Consider the following 26,183-nt stretch of genomic DNA (forward strand, 5'->3'; position numbering starts at 1 on the left):
ACCTAAAATCGCCCACTCTTTCCCCTTAAGTAAGACATCTCGATGGGTTAATGACTAATCAGCCCATGCTCACATATAACTGCGATTTCATATATTTGGTATTTTTTATTTTTGGGGGGAGGGGGAAGTGCTTAGACTCAGCTATGACCTTAAAAGGTCTTAACACAGTCAAGCAAATGGTAGCTGGACCTGGATGTATTTATTAATTGGCAAGAGCAACCTGTGTTGTACAATCACTTAATGGTCACAGGACATAGCACTTTACTATTCCCCACCCCGGCTTAAAATATTTATCCATCACAATAAATCAACCTCAACCCCCTCCCTATCATACCAATGAGCTACTTAGATATTCACCACCCATATAGACAGACATCCCCCTAGATTCGCCAGCCATCTTATCAAAAATTTAATACTAAATCTAACATAAGCCACATAATACAACCATACAAACACCACCTATGTGCAACAAGTTAAGGTAGCTTAAATATTTCCTAAAGCAAGACACTGAAAATGTCTAGATGAGCTTACTAGCCCCATAAACATAACGGTTTGGTCCCAGCCTTTCTATTAGTTTTTAATAGAATTACACATGCAAGTATCCGCACTCCGGTGAGAATGCCCTCTAAATCACTAAGATTAAAAGGAGCAGGTATCAAGCATGCTACACCAGCAGCTCACAACACCTTGCTTAAACACACCCCCATGGGAGACAGCAGTGATAAAAATTAAGCCATAAACGGAAGTTTGACTAAGCCATATTAATCAGGTTTGGTAAATTTCGTGCCAGCCACCGCGGTCATATGATTGACCCAAATTAATAGAACTACGGCGTAAAGTGTGTTAAAGAACCATACAATATAAAGTTAAACCTTAATTAAGCTGTAAAAAACCATAATTAAAATAAAAATAAACTACTAAAGTGACTTTGACATATTCTGATCACACGATAGCTAAGACCCAAACTGGGATTAGATACCCCGCTATGTTTAGCCCTAAACCCAAATAATCATAAGAACTAGACTATTCGCCAGAGTACTACTGGCAACAGCTTAAAACTCAAAGGACTTGGTGGTGCTTCACACCTCTCTAGAGGAGCCTGTTCTATAATCGATAAACCCCGATAAACCTCACCAACCCTTGCTACTCCAGTCTATATGCCTCCATCTTCAGCAAACCCTAAAAAGGAGCAAAAGTAAGCACAATTATAACACCTAAAAACGTTAGGTCAAGGTGTAACCTATGGGGTGGGAAGAAATAGGCTACATTTTCTACACCAATAACACCCTTTACCCACACGAAAGTTTTTATGAAACCTAAAAACTAAAGGAGGATTTAGTAGTAAATTAAGAATAGAGCGCTTAATTGAATAAGGCCATGAAGCATGCACACACCGCCCGTCACCCTCCTCAAGTGCCATGACAAAGCCACAAATCATTAACACATGCTAAACAATTATATGAGAGGAGATAAGTTGTAACAAGGTAAGCATACTGGAAAGTGTGCTTGGATAAAATAAGGCATAGCTTAAATAAAGCACCTAGTTTACACCTAGAAGATTTCATAAGCTATGTATGTCTTGAACTAAACCTAGCTCACAACTTTCCCACCATACTAACACAAGCTAGTCAAATAAAACATTCACTAGACATCTAAAGTATAGGAGATAGAAATTTAGACACTGATGGCGCTATAGAAAAAGTACTGTAAGGGAATGACGAAAGAAATATTAAAAGTAATAAAAAGCAAAGCTTACCCCTTGTACCTTTTGCTTAATGACTCAACTAGCAACAACTTAACAAAGAGAACTTAAGCTAAACTACCCGAAACCAGACGAGCTACTTATGAACAGTTACTTGAACTGTTACTGAAACTCATCTATGTGGCAAAATAGTGAGAAGATTTATAAGTAGAGGTGACAAGCCTAACAAGCCTGGTGTTTGCTGGTTGTCCAGGAAAAGAATTTCAGTTCAACGTTAAGTAATACTAAAAACCATAATAAGCTTCCACGTGTATTTAAACGTTAGTCTAAAAAGGTACAGCTTTTTAGAAATGGATACAACCTTAACTAGAGAGTTGAAACAGACAACACCATAGTTGGCCTAGAAGCGGCCATCAATTAAGAAAGCGTTCAAGCTCAACAACAAAACACATCCCAATTCCAATATTAAGTAAATCAACTTCTAGTCTTATTACTGGACTAATCTATACGACTAGAGAAGCAATACTGTTAACATGAGTAACAAGAAATATTTCTCCTTGCACAAGCTTACATCAGCAACTAATAATATACTGATAATTAACAGTAAATAAATACAATCCAACACTAATCTATTTATTAAATGCACTGTTAACTCAACACAGGCGTGCACTCAAGGAAAGATTAAAAAAAGTAAAAGGAACTCGGCAAATGCAAACCCCACCTGTTTACCAAAAACATCACTTCTAGCATCACCAGTATTAGAGGCACCGCCTGCCCAGTGACAACCATTAAACGGCCATGGTATCCTGACCATGCAAAGGTAGCATAATCATTTGTTCTCTAAATAAGGACTTGTATGAATGGCCACACGAGGATTTTACTGTCTCTTACTTTCAGTCAGTGAAATTGACCCACCGATGAAGAGGCGGGAATAACAAGACAAGAAGACCCTATGGAGCTTCAATTAATCAACCCAAAAAACCATAATCTCAAACCGCCAAGGAATAACAAAATTTCACATGGGTTGACAATTTCAGTTGGGGTGACCTTGGAGCACAAAAAACCCTCCAAGTGATTAAAGCCTAGACCAACTAGCCAAAGCATAATATCACTTATTGATCCGAAAAATTGATCAACGGAACAAGTTACCCTAGGGATAACAGCGCAATCCTATTCTAGAGTTCATATCGACAATAGGGTTTACGACCTCGATATTGGATCAGGACATCCCAATGGTGTAACTGCTATTAAGGGTTCGTTTGTTCAAGGATTAAAGTCCTAGTGATCTGAGTTCAGACAGGAATAATCCAGGTCGGTTTCTATCTATTACACATTTCTCCCAGTATGAAAAGACAAGAGAAAAAAGGCCCACTTTAAAAAGCGCCTTCAAAACAATTAATGATCTAATCTCAACTTAATAAGAAAGCACAAAAAAAAAAAAAAAAAAAAAAAAAGAGGAAATAAGCAAGCACAAACTAACCACCCAAGACCAGGGTTTTGTTAGGGTGGCAGAGCCCGGTAATTGCATAAAACTTAAACCTTTATGCCCAGAGGTTCAAATCCTCTCTCTAACAAAACGTTTATAATTAACATTTTAATGCTCATCATTCTTATTCTCCTAGCCGTGGCATTCTTGACATTAGTAGAACGTAAAATCCTAGGCTATATACAACTCCAAAAAGGACCAAACATTGTAGGAACTCACGGCCTACTCCAACCCATTGCCAATGCAATTAAACTATTCACTAAGGAACCCCTACGACCAGCTACAGCCTCCACCTCCATATTTATCATCGCACCCATCTTAGCCCTAACCCTAGCCCTCACAATATGAATCTCCCTACCCATGCCATACCCCCTCATCAACATAAAACTAGGAGTATTATTCATACTAGCAATATCAAGTCTAGCCGTATACTCTATTCTATGATCTGGCTGGGCCTCCAGCTCAAAATACGCATTAATTGGAGCCCTACGAGCAGTAACACAAACAATCTCATACGAAGTAACACTAGCAATCATCCTCTTATCAGTGCTCTTAATAAATGGGCCTTCACCCTATCAACCCTGACCACAACGCAAGAACAGTTGTGCCTAATCTTCCCATCCTGATCACTAGCCATAACATGATTTATTTCCACCCTAGCAGAAACCAGCCGAGCCCCTTCTGACTTAGCAGAAGGAGAATCCGAACTCGTGTCTGGCTTCAATGTAGAGTACGCAGCAGGCCCCTTCGCCATGTTCTTCCTAGCAGAATACGCCAGCATCATTACAATAAATATATTCACAATTCTATTTCTAGGAGCATTCCACAACCCCTACACCCAGAACTATATACAATTAACTTCATCATTAAAACACTACTACTAACAATATCTTTCCTATGGATTCGAGCATCCTACCCTCGATTTCGGCATGACCAAGCAACACACTTACTCTGAAAAAGCTTCCTACCTCTAACACTAGCCCTATGCATATGACATGTATCACTGCGCGTCATAACAGCAAGCATCCCTCCACAAACATAAGAAATATGTCTGACAAAAGAGTTACTTTGATAGAGTAAATAACAGAGGTTCAAACCCTCTTATTTCTAGAATCATAGGAATTGAACCTACCCTTAAGAATTCAAAGTTCTCCGTGCTACCATATTACACTACATTCTACAGTAAGGTAAAAGAGCTATCGGGCCCATACCCCGAAAATGTTGGTTTATATCCTTCCCGTACTAATAGATCCCATTATCTTTACCATTATCCTGACAACTGTCATTTTAGGACCTATAATAGTAATTACCAGCTCTCACTGGCTACTAGCCTGAATTGGATTCAAAATAAATATAATAGCCATCATCTCTATTACAATAAAAAACTTTAATCCACGAGCCATAGAAGCCTCCACTAAATATTTTCTAACACAGGCCACCGAATCCCTACTACTTATAATAGCAGGCATCATTAACCTACTACACTCCGGCCAATGAACCATCACAAAGCTATTCAACCCAACAGCATCAACAATGATAACACCGATAAGATCAGTGCCCGGATATATGCCTTACATGATGACCTCGTGGAAGTGAAACCCAAGATGGTTATGACAGTGTTTGCATGCTTAATGAGAAAAGGACTGAACAAAATAAAATAATGAAACATTTATTATGATTTCCTGCCACATTAAACACATCGAATGCCTCACAGTTTACAGAATTCTTAAATGTAGTGGGTATAAAACCAGAGATTATTTGTATGCTCAAAACAGTTGTATGAATCATTAATGAATTTAATATCCTGTTCATACTAGCTAGGATTTGTTGGCCATTTTGGATAACACAATTAATTTACCAGTCGATACTGATAAGAGTGTGTTCATTTTCAAGATGATATTTTATGATTAAATTATTGTTTCCTGAAAGTCTCATTAAAACAGGACTAATTCATTCTTTTTCATGGCTATGAAAAAGCTAATTCATTCTATTTCATTGCTATAAAACTAGGACTATCCCCTTTTTACTTTTGAGTGCCCGAAGTAACACAAGGCATCCCTTTAAGAGCAGGCCTAATCCTACTAACGTGACAAAAACTTGCACCCCTATCAATCCTATATCAAATCTCACCATCAATCAATCTAAACCTAACACTAGCTTTATCCATACTTTCCATTCTAATCGGAAGTTGAGGTGGTACATAAATAAAAAATAGATCTACTGAAACGTGGGTCAAAATATGAATATAAAAAAAGGACATATCATGTTGGCACAAGACAAGCAAAATAGATCAACGGAAGAGATGAGAGCAACAAAATAGATCCACACATATACATTCAATAGATTTTCAACAATACTATGAAGGAAAATTTTTTCATTAAACGGTGCTGAAACAACTGGACAACCATAAGAAAAATAAATGCCTTGTCTACTACCTCACACTTACATAAAAATTAATTAAAGGTAGATATTAAGTCTTGATATACAAGCAAAAACTATAAAACTACCAGAAGAAAACAGGAGAATATGTTTGGAGTTTTGGCAAAGCTTCATTAGGACATTTAAAACACACACACACACACACACACACACACACACACACACACACACAAACCTAACCATAAAACAAAAAGTTGATAAAATCAGACCTTGTTAATTCATGACCCAGCAATTCCACCCCTAGATATTTTCCCAAGAGAAATAAAAACATGGTTCTACTAAAAGCACTGTACAAAAATGTTCATAGTAGCATTACTCATAAAAGCCCAAAACGAGAGTCAACTCAAATGTTCATCAACAAGATAATGGATAAATAAATTGTGGTTCATTCAAAAAATGGAATATTACTCAACAGTAAAAAGAAACAAGCTAACAATGCATACAATGTCATGGATGAATCTCAAAAATCTTAAGGTAAGCCTTACACAAAAGAAATAATGTATGATTCTCTTTATATGAAGTTCTAGAAAAGGCAAAAGTTCTATGGTGGAAAAAATCTGAACAGTGGTTGCCTTTGTTAAATGCAAAGAGGTGGGCTTCCCTCGTGGCACAGTGGTTAAGAATCTGCCTGCCGGGCTTCCCTGGTGGCACAGTGGTTGAGAGTCCGCCTGCCGATGCAGGGGACACGGGTTCGTGCCCCGGTCCGGGAAGATCCCACGTGCTGCAGAGCGGCTGGGCCCGTGAGCCATGGCCGCTGAGCCTGCGCTTCCGGAGCCTGTGCCCCGCAACAGGAGAGGCCACAACAGTGAGAGGCCCGCGTACCGCAAAAAAAAAAAAAAGAATCCGCCGACCAACGCAGGGGACACGGGTTCGAGCCCTGGTCCGGGAAGATCCCACATGCTGCGGAGCAACTAAGCCCGTGTACCACAACTACTGAGCCCACACACCACTACTGAGACAGTGCTCTAGAGCCCGCGAGCCACAACTACTGAGCCCAAGTGCCACAACTACTGAAGCCCGCGTGCCTAGAGCCTGTGCTCCACAAGAGAAGCCACCACAGTGAGAAGCCCGCGCACCGCAACGAAGAGTAGCTCCCGCTCACTGCAACTACAGAAAGCCCACGTGCAGCAACAAAGACCCAACACAGCCAAAAATAAATAATAAAAATTTTTTTAAATGGAAAGAGGTAACAAAAGGAATTTGTGAGGTAATGTAAATGTCCTCAAGCTCAATTTGAATGATTACATATAGGTACACGTTTGTCAAAAATTTTCAATCGTACGCTTAAAATTTGTGTATTTAACAAAGCACTGTTAGCAAAAATACATACAAAAAGGCCCACTGTCTTCAAAGTAACAATAATAAGACAGAGAGTTGACTTCTCAACAGAAACCATGGAATACAGAAAACAATAGCATGGTGTCTTTAAAGGGCTGAAAAAAAAAAAAACAAAAGAACTGCCAACTTAAAATTCTCTGCTTAAAGTATCTTTCCAAAATGAAGATGAAATAAAGACATTTTCAGGCAAACACAAAGTGGGGGAATTCTGTCACTCTAAAAGAAATGATAAAGGGAGCTCTTCAGACAAAAGGAAAATGATCCTAGGAGGAATTATGGAAATACCAAAGGGAGTGAAGAGTATACGAAAGGGTAGATATGAAGGAAAATATAAACATTGACTGTAAAGATCCTTTCTCACCTGGGCAGGAATCTTGGGAGAGTCCTCTGTCCATTATGCATGGCTCTACTCCGAGTTCTAGCTGGACCACGATAGCTGGTTTGGAGATCCAAGACACTGTCCAAGTGAGAGATCAGGCCTTGAGGGCTTGGAAGAAGAGAAACCCTTCTAGAGTTCAATGACCCCACACTCCCAGCCAGGTCACACCCACTCTGCCAAGACCCCAGGCAGATGCAAGTCAACACAAGGCACAGCCTCACCCACAGTGACCAAGTGCCTAAAGGTCTCCAGCATCATGCTGTGGTACAGGGCCTTCTGGCCAGGGCCCAGCAGCCCCTACTCCTCCTGAGTGAAGTCCACAGCCACATCATCGAAGGTTAACTGCCCCTGAAATGTCACCGTCGTGTCTGCTTAGCTAAGACCCTGATCTCTGCAAAGCTCCCACAAGGGCTGGGAGCAGCATACATGAGAACGTGAGGATGGACTCAGGCGTACAGAGAGATGTCCTGAGAAGGTTCTGGCTTCTGAGGGATACTCAAGGCTCCCCGGGGGATCTGGGGGCCTCCATCAGCCATTTCAGAGGAGAGCCCCCATAATACTGAAATGTTTACCCCCTAAGAATCTCACGCATTTCTTGATAAACTAGGGATCCTCCACAAGATCAAAATGTACAGTCATCCTTCAGGATTCCTCTTCCTTTTTATACATCAGGCATAAAAAGATGATGTTATTAACTGCTGATAATAATGTTAACATTTGCCAAGAGTTCTCCAGGCTGAGCGCAATGCTAAGTCAGCACTTTCTCTAACGGAAATTCACTTAACCCTGGACAGTCTGAGAAAGTAGTTGCCACTTCCTGGAGTCTGTTTTTTTGTCCTTTCAAAGGAGGAGCCTGAGCTGAGAGAAGTGCACAACTTTTGGAACACAGGTTACGCGGGCTTCATAAGAATTAACAGAGACATGCTCCCTCTTTTAGACAAATCATTCCAGATGATGGAAATACCAGAATCGTTTGTTCATTAAACGGGTGGTAGCTGAAGCCATTCGGGTCAGGAAGTTTCTTGCCGGGGGGCTTTGTGACTAGATCTTCACTGGCTCTAGGGCTTTACTGATACACTTAAGGACTGCAGGACAAGGCAGTTTTCTGCCTGTTCTGTTCATCCCTCCTCGGCCAGAACGACGGGCTGAGGGTCCGAAGTCGGGGGAGTTATGCCCCCTAGCCTGGGGTCCAGGCCCAGCCCATCGGGAGGGAGAGGAGAGGCCACTCACCGGGAGGCAGGCAGCCAAGAGCCCCGTGGCCGTCATCTCTTCCGACTCCGAGCTCTCGACCGAGTCAGAGCTGGGAAAGGCGAGTAACAAACCTCGACGGCGGTCAGGTCCGACCCGCAACGCCCACCCCGGAGTCTCTGCACACAGGGAGGGGCCAGGGCCACGGTTCTCGGGTCCAGTCAGCTCCCGACACCGTCCGTCCCAGGCCCCGGCCGGCCGGACCCCGCAGCTCTCCCGACAGTTACTCCGTCCCCAGACCGCGGACTCCGGAGACCTCGGCCCAGAGCGCCCTCCGGGGAAACTACCGAGACCAGGAGACCCGCGGCGCGGCCTGCCAACCAACACGTGTGCGCCACTGCCGGAGCCCTGTTCCTGAGCGCACAGAGAGTCAGACTACATTTACCAGAAGACGCTGTGGCGCGACCTACCGACCAACGCGGGAGAGCGACGGGGGAGCCCGGGACGTTGAGACGCCGCTGCGCTGGAGCTTCTGGGAGTTGTATTCCTGCAGCCGACTCTGGACCAGGGCGTCCAGGGAGTCAGACTACATTTCCCAGAAGGCGTGGCGGCGCGGGGGGACCGCCCAATGGGTTTGCGGGGCCGGGCCTAGGCTGGGAATAGGGCCTTCGGGAATCAAAGTCCTGACTCCCGGGCCAGGTCTAGAACGCACTGAGACCACTTTATCTCACTGTAACACACAGAAGCGACTATTGGGCGGGCATCCAGAGGGTCCGGGGAGCCTGAGGATGAGCGTTCTGGGCGTCTAGGAACTCATAATCACACTAACCTTGTCCGCCAGGCGGCGCGCGAGCACCTAGAGTGTCCTACTACATCTCCCAGGGGGCTTCGCGGTGCAGTGGGCGGGTCCAGTCTGCGACCTCTTGGAGCGAGGCATTCTGGAAATTGTAGTCCATTGTCTCCAGGCCTCGTGAGGCCTCTGAGGACAGCCTGCCCTTCACACCAGGTGTGGAAGATGCTACCTTCACAAATATACCTTCCTGGAGATGAAGTAAAAATAAATGTCACCTTACTTGTTTATTTGGTTTGTTGTTATTGGTTTTTTTTATATATATAAATTTATTTATTTATTTGGTTGCGTTGGGTCTTCGTTACTGTGTGTGGGCTTTCTCTAGTTGTGGAGAGCAGGAGCTACTCTTCGTTGCAGTGCGCAGGCTTCTCATTGCATTGGCTTCTCTTGTGGAGCACGGCCTCTAGGCACATGGGCTTCAGTAGCTGTGGCACGTGGGCTCAGTAGTTGTGGCTCATGGGCTCTAGAGCGCAAGCTCAGGAGTTGTGGCTCAAGGGCTTAGTTGCTCCGCGGCATGTGGGATCTTCCCGGACCAGGGCTTGAACTAGTGTCCCCTGCATTGGCAGGCAGATTCTTAACCACTGTGCCACCAGGGAAGCCCTGTGTTTTTTAAATAAGAGACAAAGATGTATTTATTTATTTTGACAAAGACATTTAAATATTATATCCTGTGCCTGGGTGTTTTTGTTTATTAGGTGGGTAATGAAGGCAAGCATCAGTCGTAGGTTGTTGGGTAGTTCTTTCATAAAATGTCATTTTTCAGCTACATCACTCCACAGCCACAGTGGACTTGCTATGTAAGAAGAGGAGATTGGGACACAGGCATGCACAGAGGGACGACCATGTGAGGACACAGGGAGAGGGTGGTCATCTGCAAGCCAAGGAGAGAGACCTCAGAAGGAATCAATGCTGTCGACATTTTGATCTTGAATGTCCAGCCGCCAGAACTGAGAAAATTAACGTCTGTTCTTTAAGCCACATTGTCTGTGGTATTTTGTTATGGCAGCCCTTGCCGACTAGGACAGCGACTCTCACCCATTCTGCCACCCCTTCCTTTGCAGATTAAATTGCTGTTCTGACCACAATGAGATAGCATCACACCCCACAAGTCAAAAGACCCAACAACCCAAAGGCTGTTGAGGATGGGTATGTTGAGAGGCATGATGTTACCCCCTAAAGCCACACACATCCTTTACACACTTTAAAGTGTCAAAAATAAGCACACTCATTAACACGACCCAAATCTATGCTACCCTACAATGAGTACAAATATGAAGTCAAGGTAGAAATGCAAAATCTAGGGAATTCCCTGGTGTCCAGTGGTTAGAACTCCACGCTTTCACTGCAGGGGGCCCAGGTTTGATCCCTGTTCAGGGGACTAAGATCCTGCAAACAGCATGGTGTGGCAAGAAAGAAAAAAAAAAAAACACCAAATCTATTCTTTGTGGCCAGACTTTCAGTATTCTGACTTACTTAGAAATTGTTCCAGTATCCAAAGATCGTTAAATAATTAAGAAATTAGCATGAGTCCAATCTCTTAATGTTAAGTTAGGTTCTTGGAAATTATCCTTCAGTTGATACCACATGGATCATAATTACCATTGATATAAAAATGTGTCAGAATGATAATTCAACTTAGTTGAACATGTTTTTTGTTTGTTTGTTTTGGCCGCACTGTGCTGCAGCATGTTGAACTTCCCTGACCAGGGATGGAACCCGTGCCCCTGGCAGTGGAATCTCAGAGCCTTAACCACTAGACTACCAAGGAAGTCCCAGGTTACATTTTTTAAAAATCTTAAACATTATGTGAAACTAATAGTCATATATCTGATTAGATTCTAAAAGAAACAGAACACAGTTAAAATTAGCTCTTTCAGGACAAATACCATATAATATTACTTATAGGTGGAATCTAAAATATGACACGAATGAACATATCTACGAAACAGAAACAGAGTCACAGACACAGAGAACAGACCTGGGGTTACCAAGGGGTAGGGGGTGTGGGGGAAGGATCTCAGAGAGGCAGCAGTGAGTGGTGGCGTGAAGCAAGATCTTAATTCCCTGCCCAGGAATTGAACCTGGGGAGCCTGGATGAAAACCAGGAATCCTGGCCACTACACCCCATGGCTTTTGCCCCCAGTGAAAAGTGCATTTCTCACGGAGGCAAAAACAGGTACAGAGTTTATTATTAGAGACAGCACAAAAACAAGTGCGAGAGCACACAGAGAAGCAGTTTGTTTCGTTAAGACAGAAGCAAGGCAGAGATGCACACCCGGAGAGAAAGGGTGTGGGCATCCTCCCTAATGAGGAGGAGACCAGTAAAGAGGCGGTTAAGTCATTCATATAGGGCAGTTCTTCCGGGTCTCTGTTTACCTCTGGCCAATCATCTGGTATCTTTTTCCACACCTGCCCTGCCCTAGGACCCTCCCCAACATGCGTGCTCAACTTTTTTTTTTCTTCAGTACGTGGGCCTCTCACTGTTGTGGCCTCTCCCGTTGCGGAGCACAGGCTCCTGACGCGCAGGCTTAGCGGCCATGGCTCACGGACCCAGCCGCTCCGCGGTATGTGGGATATTCCCGGACCGGGGCACGAACCCGTGTCCCCTGCTTCGGCAGGTGGACTCTCAACCACTGCGCCACCAGGGAAGCCCTCAAATTTTTGTAATAACCTATAAGGGAAAAAAATCTGAAAAAGAATATATATATATATATATATAAAACTGGATCACTTTGCTGTACACCTGAGACTAACACAACACTGTAAATCAACTCTACTTCAATAAAAATAAATAAGTTAAAATCTAAAAAAGTTTTTAATAAAAAGGTAAATTACCTCAAAGGAAAAATATCAATATGGCCGTTTAATTTTCCTTTATGTCAGAGGAGAAAAGTGTCTCTTCAGGCTACTCTGTCGAGTCTTGTATGATGTAACATAATCACGAAAGCGAGGGCCCCAGCGCGCTCACAGGTTGCTCTGGCCACTCAGGGTCGGGGACCATAGGGGGCGTGTGTACCCGCAGGCAAGGATCTCAGGGGCTACCTCAGCATCCTGCCCCCCATACAAGCGTTCTTCTTAAGATGGCATCTTGCATTCACAGCCCTGTCAGAATCCACAGATAGCTCTCCCCAGCTTCTTCCCCTGTAACAGCGGTGTGGTTACTTGCAGAGGTTCTCTAAGACTCCTTTTTATCAGGAGAGAACTAGACGGAATCAGTCAGACAGCCGAGCCCATACCTGGAGTGTCACACTTAAGAATAAACCGCGTCACATGACAAGCCCTCCGAGGAGGAACCAGGGCTGGACTTCCTCTGTGGCACCCACACCCCCAAAGCCCCGCCCCCAGAAATGCCCTGGAACCTATTCTGTGACTTATAAGGCCCCAGCTTCACGGGTAGGACGGAAATCCTCTCCCGGCAGGCCTGGGAACCTAGCAGATTTAAGGCTTCAAGGAGAGAATACACTCCAATATATAGTTTCAAAGTCAAAATGAATAGATTTTAATTGGAATCCTCAGACAATGTGGTGGGAATGTAAAACCGTGCAGCCACTTTGGAAAATGCTCTGTTAGTTCTTCAAATAGTTAAACATAGAATTACCATGTGGCCAATCGAGTCCACTCAAATCCCCAAGAGACTTGAAAACACACATACACAAAACCTACCCTGTTCACAGCAGCATTATTCACAATAACCAAAAAGTGGAGGCAGCTCAGATGTCCCTCAGCTGACAAACAGATAAACACGTCGTGGTCCATTCATACAATGGAATATCACTCAGCTATAAAATGGAATGAAGCTCTGATAGATGCTACAACACTGATGAACCTTGAAGACATTATGGTGGGTGAAAGAAACCAGACACAAAAGACCACATGAGACATGATTCCATTTACATGAAATGTCCAGAAAAGGCAAATCCATAGAGATGGAAAGCAGGTTAGTGGTTGCCAGGGCTGAGAGGATGATGGGAAGTGGTGGCTCCTGGGTTTGATGTTTCTTTATTGGGTGATGACAATGTTCTCTGATTGTGGTGATGTCTGCATAACTCTGAGTGTAGACTAAAAGCACTGAATTGTCCACTTCAAGTGGGTGAGTGGCGTAGTGTGTGAATTCTATCTCAACAAACCTGTGAACGTAGGAGCCAAATTTAAAGGAAGACAAGAAGATGACCACCGTCGTAGGGATGACGCCCAGGGCCTGAAATTTGGGGAACGCCAGGTGGTGGCATTCCAAGCCTCCCTGGGTGAGCTTGGACCCATCACTGATTTGTTTCTAAACCTCACTTTCCTCGTTGATGTCACAGGGATTGAGGTTCCCTCACCACCAGGTTATGGTGTGGAGTAAAAATAGTGTCTGGCACATAAAGCATTAGCGGAAAACCTGGCCGGTAGTAGCGAAAGAACAGTTTGTGAAGGGGACAGGCTTTGGGGTGATTCACCTTGGGAAATTTATAGAGCCCTAGGAGCCAGGCCATGGGGATGTGCAGGGCTGACCACATGTCTCCCACTGGGTGGTCACGCGGGATCTTAGTTCCCCGACCAGGGATCAAACCCGTGCCCTCTGCAGTGAAAGCACGAAGTCCTAACCACTGGAACGCCAGGGAAGTCCCAGGCTCTTTTTTTTTGGCTGTGTTTGGTCTTCGTCTCTGCGCGCGGGCTTTCTCTAGTTGGGTGCGCGGGCTTGTCATTGCGGTGGCTTCTCTTGTTGCGGAGCACAGGCTCTAGGTACGCGGGCTTCAGTAGTTGTGTCTCACGGGCTCTAGAGCGCAGGCTCAGTAGTTGTGGCACATGGGCTTAGTTGCTCCGCTGCATGTGGGATCTTCCCGGACCAGGGATCAAACCCGTGTCCCCTGCATTGGCAGGCGGATTCTTAACCACTGCGCCACCAGTGAAGTCCGCAGGCATCTTTGATAACAGGCAACAAAACTTGCTTTTCGTGTGTCTATTTCATATTTATTTGACTAATTGGTATTACATGGTCCGATAGCAGACAAGGTAATCCTCTTTTTCCTTTTTCATATGTGGTATCATCCCTTTGTTATACTTGGGCTTTGACCGCTTTTTTAAAATTGAAGTATAGAAACTGATATTATATTAGTTTCAGGTGTACAACGTAGTGTCCAGTATTTTTATAGAATATACTCCATTTAAATTTATTGTATTAATTACAAAATAATGGCTATATTTCCCTGTGCTGTACAATAGATCCTTGCTGCTTATCTATTTGAAGTTCTTAAAATCCACTCAATGTGAAACATGCTAATCCTAAAAAACACTCATGGTTATCTACAATTCAATTCTTAACTGGGCCTCTCCTATTTTTTAAGTTGCTAAATCTGGAAATCTTATACTGGGACATATTACACTAACCAAGACATACTTTTTTTTAAACTTTTTTTGGTACTTCCCTGGTGGCGCAGTGGTTAAGACTCTGCGCTCCCAATGCAGGGGGCCCGGGTTCCATGCCTGGTCAGAGAACTAGATTCCACATGCATGCCGCAACTAAGAGGCCACATGCCACAACTAAGGAGCCCATGTGCGGGAACTAAGGAGCCCGCCTGCCTCAACTAATACCTGGCACAACCAAATAAATAAATATTTTTAAAACAATTTTTTAACATACTAAATATGAGACACACTCATAGTCAAAAAGAAAAACTTTCTTCACTTGTCTGGAATTTCGGCCTTATCTGGCAGCTGAATTGCAAAGGGAGCACGTTTGCACAGCGCCGCTCAGAGGCAGTGCAGACACTGCACATTCTCCGCCCCCTCTCCGGACAGGGCACCCTGTTACCATGGCGACCGAATCCGTGTCCCGGTAACACCCGGGCTTATTGGGGCGGGGAACACAGCCTAGGCGGCTTCCGATTGGCCGCTAGCCTGGTAGAGGACCTCACCCAGATGCCGCGGCAGGAAGGTGAGAGGGCGGCCGCACCGAGAGCCTGCGGGCGCCCAGTTTGGGCTCCAGCCCACATCTCCATGGCCCGGTGCCCACGGATCGCTTCTTTTTCCTCTGGGACCTACAGTGTTGCATCCACCCAGCCCTGCTCTCACCCCACCACCCGCTCCAGTCCCAGCCCCCTCCCCGCCCGCAGCGCCCCAGGCCATCCCAGCAAACCGTGTCCCTGCACACGTCCTGCCCAACATGCATCGAGTTCCGTGCACCTGTGCTTTTAATTTTTGTTTTTTACATAAATGTCACTGTGCCGCACGCCTCTGCCTCACTTCTCTCGCTCAGTCGGTAACTGGAGAGCCTCCATTTTACCACCTGTCCATCTGGCCTGCGGCTTGCGTCTGTCTGCTCTCCGTCAGAAGGACACCGGTTCCCCCCGGCGCTGCTGCAGACCAGGCTTGCCCCCGACCCGGACCCTGGGCCCTGTCGGAAACCCTCCCCTGCGCTAGGTCGGTGGGGCGCAGACCCTGTCCCAGAGACTCGCGGGCTGCTTGTTCAGATGGACGCCCGGGTCTGTCCGGGAAAGCTCAGCAGAGGGGACTCGCCCTCGGGCGGCCCTGACCCCACGCCTCTCTGGGCTCCCCTTTCCCCTGAAGAGACTTCGCCCCTCCTTGTGCTGTCTTGCCCCTGTGACCCCATGTGAGCTTGCATCCTCCCAGGGCCGGCTGCATGGAACAGGGCTCGCTCTTTCCTAGGAATGTCAACAAAAGTGCAGGAATTGGACACTGAGGGGCCCCCCAAAAGCAGACGTGGATGCGAAAGCCAGGCGACGCAGGGTGGAATAGCGAAGGCTTGTGGGAGGAGTGTCAATGAGTTCATGGTGAACAAGAGGGGAACACCAGGCGGAGGGCACAGCAGGAACAAGAGTCAGGGGTGAGAAGGGCCATTCTGTGCGCGGGTGCACCCTCCTGTCGCCAGCTCCAGGAGTCCATGGGGTCGCGGGCGGGATTTTTATCCGTCGTGCACGTGGTCATTGGTGCCTGGCTGCCCACCATGTGGTCAGGCCCCATCACAACGTCTGGAGCAGGTCCATCACGCATGAGTGCTGAGATTAGGGCGTCTCCAGGCCCTCGGTTCAGAATGGACTTGCCGTTTACAGAAAACAGGGTTCCCGGTTCCGCACGCTGCCCCGGGAAGCCGGGTGACACATGAGGCTTTGCAGAGGCACGAGCCTCTTCCGCATCCGCAGGCGCTGAGTGGTCCAGGTTCCTGTGGCGTGGTGACGTGCAGCAAGGCAGATAAAGCAGCCCTTGGAGCTCCTCCCCATTCCCCAGGGAGAGGAGCCCAGAAGCATTTGCTATGGTACTTGGGGGACCCGCGCAGCCTGCAGGGCCCAGGCTGGCTTTAAGGCTTCCCCGTTGCCACCCTGAAGTTCCAGCAAGGGGCTTTCCTCTATGTTGTGCCTGGGTCTATGGAACGGGGAGGTTATGGGGGTGGCGGGTTACTGGGCCTGATATGGCTTCTCCACCTCCCGCTCCAAGTCCTGGGAGCCAGGGACACGGCAGGTGTATCACACGCTGCTCCCAAGGAGGCTGGGTTTCATTTCTCAGATGGGAAGCTCCTGAAGGGTGTTAAGTGGGAGGGGGGCAGAGAAGGAGGACAGCGATGTGAGCACAGAGGTCGTGAAGATCGCAGAGAAGGTGGGGAGGAAGGGACCACAAGGCATAAAAATGTGGGGACACCAAGAGCTGAGAAAAGGCCAAGAAATAGACTCTTCCCTGGAGCCTTCAGAAGGAACGAGCCTGGGAGACACCTGGGCACGAGCTCAGGGCAAGTGACTCTGGACTTGTGGCTTCTAGAGCTGCGGGAGTTAATTGACCGTGTTTTCAGCCGTTGCACCAAGCTTTGCCTAGGCCAGGCAGGAGCTCATACGCACCACACGAACCGAGGCAGAGACGCCAGAAGAATGTAACCTGTTACAGCAGGCATGGGGCTCAGACACACTGTATACACCTAAGCAGACCGAGCAAAGGCAGGGACCCAGGGTTGTATTAGGACTTTTGTGGGTCCTGTGTGGTTTTGCCCCATAAAAGTAATATCAAAACTTAACATCTGTGGTACTTCCCTGATGGCACAGTGGTTGAGAATCTGTCTGCCAATGCAGGGGACACGGGTTCGAGCCCTGGCCCGGGAAGATCCCACATGCCTGGAGCAACTAAGCCCCTGCGCCACAACTACTGAGCCTACACTCTGGAGCCCACGAACCACAACTACTGAGCCTGCGCTCTAGAGCCCACAAGCCGCAACTAATGAGCCCATGAGCCGCAACTACTGAGCCCACGAGCCACAACAACTGAAGCCTGTGTGCCTAGAGCCCATGCCCTGCAATAAGAGAAACCACCACAATGAGAAGCCCGCACACGGCAACCAAGAGTAGCCCCCACTCACCAAAACTAGAGAAAGTCCGTGGGCAGCAGTGAAGACCCAATGCAGCCATAAATAAATAAATTTTTATGTAAAAAAGTTACATTCGTGAGCTTCAACAAAATAACATTAAAAGTTATATTTGATGGGAATTCCCTGGCTCTCCAGTGGTTAAGACTTTGTGCTTTCACTGCTGAGGGTGTGGGTTCAATCCCTGGCTGGGGAACTAAGGTTCCACAAGCCACACTGTGCGGCCAAAAACCAAAAACAAACAAACAAAAAGTTATATTTGAAAAAAGATCTAATAAGCTAGAGATCAAGATGGTGAAATAGGACATGGAGCCCACGTCCTCCCACAAGTACATCGAAAATACATCTGTACGTGGAACAGTTCTCACAGAATACCTACTGAAAGCTGGCAGAAGATCTCATACAACCAAAGCTGCAAGAAAGATCCCCAGATTGGGTAGGACCAAAGGGGGAAAAAAAAGGAATTGGACGGGACCTGTGCTCATGGGAGGGGGCTGTGAAGGAGGAAGGGTTCCTTTTCCCTGGCAATCCTCCCTGGCTGGGAGATCAGCCAGCACAGATAGGGAGCCTCAGAGGCTCAGAGGTGAGTGCAGCAACCTTGCATCAGGCAGGACTGAGACAGAGCAGCACAGACGGTCCTGGTCACCTTGCTGCACTTCCCAGCCAGAGATCTCACCAGCTGTAGTATGCAGTGCCTGGGGGCTGAAACTCAGGCTTCAACAGACAGATCCAGGGAGAGGATTGAGGTCAGCTGTGTGGGGACAGCCCAAAGGGCCTGGAGTGTGGTCCAGGCCACAACTGGGGAGGCCATTGTCAATGTCCACGTAAAGGGGAGGGCATGCCCCCCCCATAGCAGCCTCATTCTCAGCGTGCTCACAGTGGGCTCAGCTCAACCTCTACAAGGTCTGGAGCACGAGTGCCTGCAGGTTACCCACATGCAGAGGCAGGGCTGAAATCTGAGCTGATTCCCTGCAGCTGTGTGACTTCCAAGGGTTTACCCCCTGGGGCATCTGGCGCCCCTGTGGCTAGGGCAGGTCTGGCATCAGCAGCCACGGGCTTTTTTTTTTTTTTTTTAGCTGTGTTGGGTCTTCGTTTCTGTGCATGGGCTTTCTCTAGTTGTGGCGAGCAGGGGCTACTCTTTGTTTCAGTGTGCGGGCTTCTCACTGCAGTGGCTTCTCTTGTTGCAGAGCATGGGCTCTAGGCACGCGGGCTTCAGTAGTTGTGGCACGCAGGCTCAGTAGTTGTGGCTCGAGGGCTCTAGAGTGCAGGCTCAGTAGTTGTGGCGCATGGGCCTAGTTGCTCCGCAGCATGTGGGATCTTCCTGGACCAGGGCTCGAACACATGTCCCCTGCATTGGCAGGTGGATTCTTAACCATTGTGCCCACAGGGAAGTCCAGGATACAAGATTAACATGCAGAAATCTGTTGCATTTCTTTACAGTAACAATGAAATATCAGAAAAAGTAAAAAAAAAACAAAAAAAAACCCTTTTAAAAATCACATCAAAAAAATAAAATAAAATAAAAAAATAAAAAGTAAAATAAAATACTTAGGAATAAACTTGACCAAGGAGGTGAAAGATTTATATGCTGAGAACTATAAAACATTGATAAAGAAAATTATCATACACAATGTAAAGCAATTATACTCCAATAAATATGTAAAAAAAAAAAGAAAGAAAGAAAATTAAAGATGATTCAAAGAAATTGAAAGATATCCCATGCTCATGGATTGGAAGAATTATAGTTAAAATGGCCATACTACACAAAGCAGTCTATAGATTTAATGCAATCCCTATCAAATTTCCCATGACATTTTTCACAGAACTAGAACAAATAATCCTAAAATTTATATGGAACCACAAAAGATCCAGAATTGCAAAAGCGATCCTGAGGAAAAAGAACAAAGCTAGAGGCATAACCCTCCCAGACATCAAACAATATGACAAAGCTACAGTAATCAAAACAGTGTGGTATTGGCACAAAAGTGGACATATGTATCAAAGGAACAGAATAGACAGCCCAGAAATAAAAACCCACACACTTATGGTCAATTCATCTTCGATAGAGAAAACAAGAATACACAATGGAAAAAAGATAGTTTCTTCAACAAGTGGTGTTGGGAAAGCTGGACAGCAACATGTAAATCAATGAAGTTAGAACACTCCCTCACACCATACACACAAATAAACGCAAAATGGCTTAAAGACTTAAATATAAGAAATCACACCATAAAACTACTAGAAGAGAACATAGGCAAAACATTTTCTGACATAAATTGTAGCAATGTTTTCTTAGGTCAGTCTCCTAAGGCAAAAGAAATAAAAGCAAAAGTAAACAAGTGGGGCCTAATCAAACTTATAAGCTTTTGCACAGCAAAGGAAACCATAAACAAAAGGAAAACAAAACCTACAGAATGGGAGAAAATATTTGCAAATGATACGACTGACAAGGGATTAATTTCCAAAACATACAAATAGCTCAGACAGCTCAATATCAAAAAAAAAAATCAAAATTGGGCAGAAGACCTAAATAGACATTTCTCCAAAGAAGACATACAGATGGCTAAAAGGCATATGAAAATATACTCCACATCACTAATTATTAGAGAAATGCAAATCAAAACAACAATGAGTTATCACCTCACACCAGTCAGAATGACCATCATCAAAAAGTCTACAAATAATAAATGCTGGAGAGAGTGTGGAGTAAAGAGAACACTCCTACATGGTTGGTGGGAATGTAAATTGGTGCAACCACTATGGAAAACAGTATGGAGCGTCCTTAAAAAACTAAAAATAGACTTACCATATGATCCAGCAACTCCACTCCTGGGCATACATCCAGAGAAACCCCTAATTCAAAAAGATACATGCACCCCAATGTTCATAGAAGTACTACTTACAATAGCCAAGACGTGGAAGCAACCTAAATGTCCATTGACAGATGAATGGATACAGAATATGTGAGATATCTATATCTATATCTATATAGAAATATATATATAACAGAATATCACGTTCATAAAAAAAAGAATGAAATAATGTCATTTGCAGCAACATGGATGGACCTAGAGATTATCATACTAAGTGAAGTAAGTCAGACGGAGAAGGACAAATACCTATAACTTATATGTGGAAGCTAAAAAATGATACAAATGAAAACAGAAATAGACCCACAGACATAGAAAACAAAATTATGATTACCAAAGTGGAAGGGGGGGAATAAATTAGGAGTTTAGGATGAACAGGTACACACTACTATATATAAATAGATAAACAAGTTCCTGCTGTATAGCACAGGGAACTATATTCAAAGTCTTGTAATAACCTATAATGGAAAAGAATCTGAAAAAGTATATCTATATGTATATACAGATCTGAATCACTTTAACGTACAGCAGAGACTAACACAACACTGTAAGCCAACTTTACTTCAATTTTTAAAAAGTTATATTTTATGACCACGCTGGTATAAAGATGAATATATTCCAGGATGTAGTACTCACTATGTTCATTTTTTCCTCGTCTGATTTTAAAAGAAATTGAAACATTATCACAGACTTCCCTGGTGGCACAGTGGTTAAGAATCCGCCTGCCAATGCAGGGGATATGGATTTGAGCCCTGGTCCGGGAAGATCCCACATGCCACGGAGCAACCAAGGCCGTGAGCCGCAACTACTGAGCCTGCGCTCTAGAGCCCGTGAGCCACAACTACTGAAGCCTGCATGCCACAACTACTGAAGCCCACGTGCCTAGAGCCAGTGCTCTGCAACAAGAGAAGCCACCACAATGAGAAGCCTGCGCACAGCAACGAAGACCCAATGCAGCCATAAATAAATAAATAAATTTTAAAACATCATAAGAAATCTCCTCCTCTAAGAAAAGTTTTATGGGTCCTTACTCAAGGTGCATACGTTTCAAGACCCCCAGTGGATGCCTGAAATCACGGACAGTACTGAACTCCATATACACTATGTTCTGTCCCTATACATACATACCTTTGAGAAAATTTACTTTATAAATTAGGCACAGTAAGAGGTAAAAACAATAACTAATAATGAAACTGAACAACTATAACAATATCCTGTAATAAAAGTTAGGCGAATGTCGTCTCCTGCAACTTGAAACTTACGAACTGTTTCATATTTCTGGAATTTTCCATTTAATGTCTTCAGACTGCCACTGATCCAGGGGCACTGAAACCACGGAAAGTGAAACCTCAGATAAGGGGGACTACTGTACTATGAAATGATCGCCACAGTATATCTGGCTAACGTTCATCGCCATACATGCACAGGCATATTTTGCTTTATTGCCACTTGCAGATATCGCATTTGTTACATATTGAAAGTTTGTGGCAACCCTGCATTGGAGCAAGTCTATTGACACCATTTTTCCAACAGCATTTGCTCACTTCATGTCTCTAAGTCACATTTTGGTAATTGTCGAAATATTTTAAACTTTTTAATTATTATTATATTTGTTATGGTATCTGTGATCAATGCTCTTTCAGGTTACTACTAGGACTCACTGAAGTCTCAGATGATGTTTAGCATTTTTTAACAATGAAGTATTTTAAATTAAGGTATGCATATTGTGCTCTTAGACATAATGCAACTGCATACTTAATAGAATACAGTATAGTGTAAACATAACTTTTGTATACACTGGGAAACCAAAAAATTTGTGTGACTTGCTTTATGCGACATTCACTTTATTTCCGTGGTCTGGAACCAAACCCGAAATATCTCCGAGGTCTGCCTGTACTTACAGAACTTTTTCTTGTGATGAGAACTTTTAAGATCTACTCCCTTAGGAAATTTCAAATATACAATACAGTGGTCCCTCTTTATCCAAGCTTCTACTCTCCATGGTTTCAGTTGCCCGAGGTCAACTGTGGCCCAAAAATCTTAAAAGGAAATTTCCAGAAATAAACAATTCGTAAGTTTTAAGTTGCACATCTTTCTGAGTAGCGTGATGAACTCTCAGCAGTCCTGCTCCGTCTTGCCTCGGATACCCAACCATCTACATCATCACATGATGATCCTGGATCACCCGAAGCAAACGATCCTCCTCCTGAAGTATCACCAGGTCAACAGCAGTATCCTAACGCTAGGTTACGACACCTATGTCTTTCATTTCTCTTTAATCTCACCCTGTAGGCATTGTATTGTCTCACATCACAAGAAGAAAGGTGAGTGCAGTACAACATTTTGAGAGAGACAGACCATATTCACCTAACTTTTTTTTTTGGCCGCGCCTCGCAGTTTGCGGGATCGAACCCCCAGCCTCCACAGAGAGGGCGCAGAGTCCTAACCACTGGACTGCCAGGGAATTCCCTTCACATAACTTTTATTACAGCCTATTGTTATAATTGTTCTATTTAATTATTAGTTATTGTTGTTAATCTCTTAATTTATAAATTAAACTTTATCATAGGTATGTATGTATAGGACAAAACATAGCATATATAGGGTTTGGTAATATCTGTGGCTTCAGACATCCATTGGGGGGTCTTAGAATGCATCCCCTCTCATGCCCATAAAGAGCGATGCCTGTATAGTAGTATTAACTATAGTCATCATGCTGTACATTACATCTCCAGGACTTATTTTATAACTGGAAGTTTGTACATTTTGACCATGTTTACCCATTTCCTGACTGTCCCCCCCCGTTGCTGTCCCTGAAAGCAATAAATAACCAGTTGGCAGTCACATTTCCCCATTACTCTTCTTTGCTTTTCTTTCGTTGGTTAGACGATAGATCTGGGTCCCCAGGTCCCACTCACCGCCCTTCGCAGTCTCTGTAATGATCAAAGCCCAGGTCCACGGGACTTTCGGGATGTTTCTTGTATTTGGAGGTACAGACAGGGCCTGGGAATGTCCTGGTGTCGGTGCCCAGCCGAAGCATGTGTATCTAGACAACTCTGGATGGCAGCCCACGCCTCCAAGTGGGGAGGGGGTACTAAACATGCCCTAACGTACCCCCCAACACACACACGTCCTGGTCTTCTCACTCATTCGGTCCCTCTGCATCCTTGGCCACGGTCACAGCCACTGAGGAGGATGCAGGACTCACTGCTGCTGAGGATCTCAGGGTGTCACATAGAAGACAGAAGAGCGAAGGGAGTCCTGCCTTCCCCCTTGTGGACGGCGGGTTCTCTGGTGACTATTACAGAATTCAACGGTGTTTGTTTTACAATCAAACCTAGTGTTTAGCAAGAAACAAAAAATCCAGAATCCAGCCAAACACACCATTCCACGTATCCCCAACCTGAAAGCAGAATAATCTTGCACCACCCCATCCCAGCTCCCTCCCGCCATCAGTCCTTCCTCACACAGCCCCCCAAAGCCCGGCTTCCCTTAGAGGCTTCAGACTCCGCACCCCGGGGTCTGAGCTCAGCAGCCGCTGAGACTGGTCCTGGGTGCTGCAATGCACTGCTGGCCCTCATCATCTCATGCACCGGAGGACTCTTCCCCACCCCAGCCAGGGCCTCTGGGGTCAGAGGACGGCTGGGCACTGCTAGGTTTTGAGGCTCCCGAAACGATATTTTTTTTTTTAAAGGAAAAGATGTATCCACAGGGCTATGTAAACATTGTGGTATATTTAGATGTACATATCAAACAAATTAACAAAAATGCAGACTAATGCAGTTGTGCTTTCCAGGATATGATTATAGAATTCCTTGAAAGTTTCACTGATTTGTAATGCAGCTGCTCATGGTGGGTCCTGTCACAGATAAATGGAGGCGCCCCCCTGTGGTTGGAGAAAGACTGGGCTCAAAAAGACCCAGCCAGTGGTGACATCGTGGTCTGGAGGGTGAGGTCAGCTCAGAGGTAGCCTTCAGTATATGTTATTTGACTGGCAGAGTATTTTTAAAAACTTTGAATCCCTGCCAGCTTTTAAAAATCAAGAGATTTCACGCACAAATGCAGACCTTTGGCTTCTTTTGAGAAATCCAGACCCGGGACACTGGGCTTACCTGTCCCCATGACACCACTTGGCTGGAGCCATTAGTATCAGCCCCTTTAGAAAAAAACCAGCCCCTGCAGGCGTTTAAGCTTGTGAAAGTTGGTTGGGAAAAAACAAGAATTAGATGGTCAGAAGCAGGGGACAGAGGGGCAAATCCAAGGGGAGCTGAGCAGGGCGACCTGGCCCAACGTCAGGGCTGGGTTGTGCCCTCATGGGCAGGCAAACCTGGCACGGCTCCACCAACAGCTCGTCACCAGGACTCTGCCCAGACCTCTGGGGAAAAGATTTCATCGTGACAAGTGTATTCATGCTTCATGATCTGGTAAAAGGAAACTGGGGAGACAAGGGTACACATTTTGTGGAAGAAAAAGTTAACAGAGGGCTTCCCTGGTGGCGCAGTGGTTGAGAGTCCGCCTGCCGATGCAGGGAACACATGTTCGTGCCCCGGTCCGGGAAGACCCCAAATGCCATGAGCCATGGCCGCTGAGCCTGTGCGTCCGGAGCCTGTGCTTCGCAACGGGAGAGGCCACAGCGGTGAGAAGCCCACGTACCACAAAAAAAAAAAAAAAAAAGTTAACAGGAAAAACAAAATTGAGTCTTTTTTTGCATTTGGATTTGCGGGTGAGGGAAGTGATAACTGATGTTTTATGTACATTTTAAAGCTTATAGTCTCTGAATGTACCGGACACCTTTAAAGAAAAGCTGCTAAGCTTGGCTTTGCTTTGTTTACATCAGTGCATTCCAATTTTGAGCCATCTGTCATGTCTCCTCATAATAACCACTGTTATAGAGCTGACAAGATTTAAAGTCTTTCACTCACACGTGAACCAGCCATATCTTTTCACGTGTCTCTGTACGTGTAAAGAAGATGTAACCAGCTAGGTTTTTTCCTAACATAAGAATTCTTATTGTCTTCTCTCCTGTTTTCAGAGTCAGAGTTTTTCCAAAGAAACAGTTGTTTCAGTCAAAGAAAGAAATGCCCTTGTCTTGAAACATTTTTCTCAGCTTCAGATCCATCACGCAAGCCCCAACTGATCGGAATCAATCAGTCTCTTCTTAAAAGGGCAAAGGCAAAAAAAAAAAAAAAAAGGCAAAGGCACATGGCTCAGCCATGGTTAGATTCTTTCCATTCACTACTCCACAGATGTTCCACCTGCATTAGTGAAAATAAGTCCAGCTCAAGTGGGGGAATGGTGAATGTTCTCACCTTGTACACTTGGTTGCTGTACCCTGGACCTGCCACCTGGTAGGCCGTGGTCAGTGTTCACCAAATGGCGAATGCAATCATGTGAGGGCACATCAGCTTCGAATATTGTGCTGCTGTTGAAATGCACCATTTTGACAATTACATAGCAATGTATAAAGTAGTTTTAAAATGTTCAAGTGTCTAGCCTGTGATGTTTCTTATAACCATGTACTAAATACTGGCAACTGTTCAAGCCTGGGTTAGTGTGGCAAAATGTAAACTGCTCTTGTGTTTGA

The 26,183-nt window shown here is 45.0% G+C and overlaps 1 protein-coding gene across 1 annotated transcript in view; it reads right to left on the reverse strand.

Annotated features, from left to right (window-relative positions):
* ZNF606 (zinc finger protein 606) overlaps positions 1–8,943 on the reverse strand; it is a 66,832-nt gene extending 57,889 nt beyond the window's left edge. Inside the window, exons 1-2 of the mRNA XM_029240486.1 lie at positions 8,575–8,943; positions 7,327–7,422 (exon numbers count right to left, since the gene is read on the reverse strand). The gene's annotated coding sequence lies outside the window, so the exon portion shown is untranslated. The remainder of the gene's footprint in view (positions 1–7,326; positions 7,423–8,574) is intronic.
* Positions 8,944–26,183: the final 17,240 nt, after the last annotated feature.

Source organism: Monodon monoceros, unplaced genomic scaffold (genome assembly GCF_005190385.1).
Source record: "Monodon monoceros isolate NGI ecotype Baffin Bay Population unplaced genomic scaffold, NGI_Narwhal_1 Super_Scaffold_10, whole genome shotgun sequence".
NCBI lineage: Eukaryota > Metazoa > Chordata > Mammalia > Artiodactyla > Monodontidae > Monodon > Monodon monoceros.